The 3,014-nt window shown below is 50.5% G+C and overlaps 1 non-coding gene across 1 annotated transcript; it reads right to left on the bottom strand.

The window, feature by feature from the left end:
* Positions 1 to 367: 367 nt before the first annotated feature.
* Positions 368 to 441, bottom strand: Trnat-agu (transfer RNA threonine (anticodon AGU)). Its single transcript has one exon. It is a non-coding gene; the product is annotated as a tRNA-Thr (tRNA).
* Positions 442 to 3,014: the final 2,573 nt, after the last annotated feature.

The following is a 3,014-nucleotide window of genomic DNA, read 5'->3' as shown; positions in this document are numbered from 1 at the left end:
GCTTCTTACTCGACGCAATAGTTTATTCCTGCGAATTCCCGGTGCATCACATCGGAAGTAGTGAGTCTTAGCACCGGCGTCGTCATGATTCCGTTGTGAATGTTGAGCAATACGTGTGCGCAAGCTGACATCTTTATCAGGGTGGTCATTGTTATCCTTTACAGATTATTTTAAAAAAGATATGAGAACAGTATAGACGTTGTTCGTGAGGTTGAGGTATCCGACCACGCGGCCTTACTGAAACCATGCATGACGCTGGAACAAAAGGACCGATGCCTGAAATGCGCCGGCCACGACCACGCCATGCACTCACCGTTCGGAGTGCGTACAGACTCCACCGCGTTCTCACACGAGCATTGCGTACAAAAGGCACCGGTGGGATTCGAACCCACGATCTCCTGTTTACTAGACAGGCGCTTTAACCAACTAAGCCACGGCGCCGACAAGGCGGGCGCCAACGCCACTCACCGTTCAGTGTGCGTACTAATCAGTCGTACTAACGCAGTCGGTAGCGCGTACGCCTGCTGATCCCCAGATCGCGGGTTCAAACCCTTCCAAGGACGGTGGCAACTTGGTGCAAGGGTACAGGTTGCTTTGACACGCCGTCTGCCGTATGTCGAGATTTCGGAGCACTTTAAAGAACACTCGGGTGGGCAACATTAATCCACAGACCCGACCACTGTGGCGTCCCTCATGATTGCAGTTGTCTCGCGACGTAAAATCCCGAATGGACCATTTCCGACAACGCGTATGCGCATGCCCAGCCCTTGAGTCCGCCATCTTTGAGTGGAAAGCATCGCTATGCACCCACCTGCGGGAGACTGTCGTGTTCATTGTGGGGAGATAATCGGTTTCGATAAGGTTACGCGGACGTTTGAGGTCTGGTAACGAGTACAATGCGCTTTCACCTCTTTCCGCATTCTTCTTCCAATCTTCTCTGGCTACTTTCCCACGCAATGTGCCAGTCCGAAAAGCGCGTCACCATTATTGGGGTGAAAGACAAGACGTTCGACATTCCGTCGCCAGGGGCGACGCGAATATGAAAATGCTCCATTATCATTATTATTACCGTATTTTCACGCGTATAAGCCGCACACCAGCTCCGGTGGCGCAGCGGTAACGCGTGCGCTTGGAGACTGGGAGGTCCGCGGTTCGAATCCGCGGGCCGGCTGTGCCGTCTGGGGTTTTTCCTGGGTTTCCCTCAGATGTGTAATAGGCGTATGCCGGCACAGTTCCACTGAAGTCGGCCCATGGACGCAGCTATCCTCCCCCCGAGCGGATTCCGCTCGGTCTTCCACTTCACCCTTTCCTCTCCTCCTCTCCACCACCTTTCCCTTCCCGAGAAACATGCCGCCTAATCAGGCAGGCAGACCTCTCGGGTTCCTCCCAACGACACTCCTCCTCCTCCTCCTCCTTAAGCCGCACCGGAGATAAGCCGCACTCGCAGATAAGCCGCAGGCAATACGAGACGACTCCTATGTGCGACAAAGGAGACCATAGAGTAATGCCGTAAACCCTGTGGTCCATACTCCGGGATCAGCATAGTGTACAACAGAGGAGGTCAGTTCTACAGTTCTACCAAGACCGGATTGTGCCCTTGTTGGGCGCTTTTCATGCATTGAAGGGTCAGTGGTCTCCCAGAAGGCATGAATCACTGTCACCACTTTCGTTAAAGCTGCTTTGGGGAATGCACCAGGAAGATCAGTCTACTCGAATGTGGACCCATCCCTGTTAGGCACTGTTTGTGCATCAGCAGGGCAGTGCTATTCCAGAGACACTGTCGACCCTTGTGTCTGTGTAAAATCAGTGTATGGGGAAAATACCTGAAAAAAAAAAGTCATCAGATAAGCCGCACCGGTGGATAAGCCGCACAGCGCCCATGAGAAAAAAAATCGCGCATAAGCCGCGGCTAATACGCGTGAAATTACGGTACTAATCGTACCTCGTGCGGCTCATTCATAGCCCCGAAATAATAATATAAAACGCGTCCTTCTGCACAACAAGATGGGTGAAGGGAATCTCCCAGATAGATCCCAGATAGATCCCTAGCAAGGGAACTCGCAAGGGAAGGGAATTCGCGTTCCCGGTCCACGGCGGAAAGAAAATACGGCTCCGCTCAAGGGCTGGTTGCATTGTCTGGAAAGTCAATAATTCTGTACCCAACGTGGTTTATCATTATGACTTAGTTTGCGCTTGTTTTGTATAGAGACACCACGTGCACTCCGAGAGAAACTCGTGCCCTTCAGGCTCCTGCGAAGATGGAAAAGCCCGGTAGCCGTCTTTAGAAATGGCTACCTAAAAGATAGGGTTACCAGTAGAATGGAGCAGAACAAGGCTATACAATTAATAAAGTGGAAGGAATCGCATAAAAGCCTTACACTACGAAAAACTATATTTAAACGTGGCTTTCTTGTTACCTATTGATTTTTGGCTATAGTAGTTCTAGTATACTAAGTTGGAGGCGCTGTTGTACCATATGACGTAGTATATGACGTCATTTGTTTGTAAACAGGGAGAGGTCTGTTGAGCTTCTCCACGGTAATTTATCGTATACCGATGTAAGCATCATTTGTAGCTTCGCGCGCATGTCCGTCTTATGTTATGACAGTTCACCGGGGTTGAGGATGCAAATGGCGGCCGTCGAGCCGTCTTGAAATTCTCAATCCTGTTATGGGAACTGTCTTGAGTCAAGCAGGATCAAAGTTCCATCCTGCTTGGAAGCGGCCGTGTAGCACCATCCGATCTGCATTGGGTTCAAGCAGGTTCGGTCGAGCAGGATCGAAAATGCCCGTGTGACAGGGGTATAACACGGCTTCTCCAATGACTTCCAAGGTCGTCCATCACCGACGCTGTGCTGCAGACTCTGCGTCAAAGCCTGTGTCACATGAAGTTTGTGTCATTCCTAGTGACTTTTACATTTTTAAGCACTAGTTCTACAACCTGGTTCGTGTTGTACGGCGGTCTAGACTGTCTGGATGAAAACCATCTCAATATTTCAAAATAGTCGCCATGCA

This window comes from Ornithodoros turicata, chromosome 2 (assembly GCF_037126465.1).
Source record: "Ornithodoros turicata isolate Travis chromosome 2, ASM3712646v1, whole genome shotgun sequence".
Taxonomy (NCBI): domain Eukaryota; kingdom Metazoa; phylum Arthropoda; class Arachnida; order Ixodida; family Argasidae; genus Ornithodoros; species Ornithodoros turicata.
The sequence above is the reverse complement of the archived record's forward strand: the minus strand, read 5'-3'. Positions and strand labels throughout refer to the sequence as shown.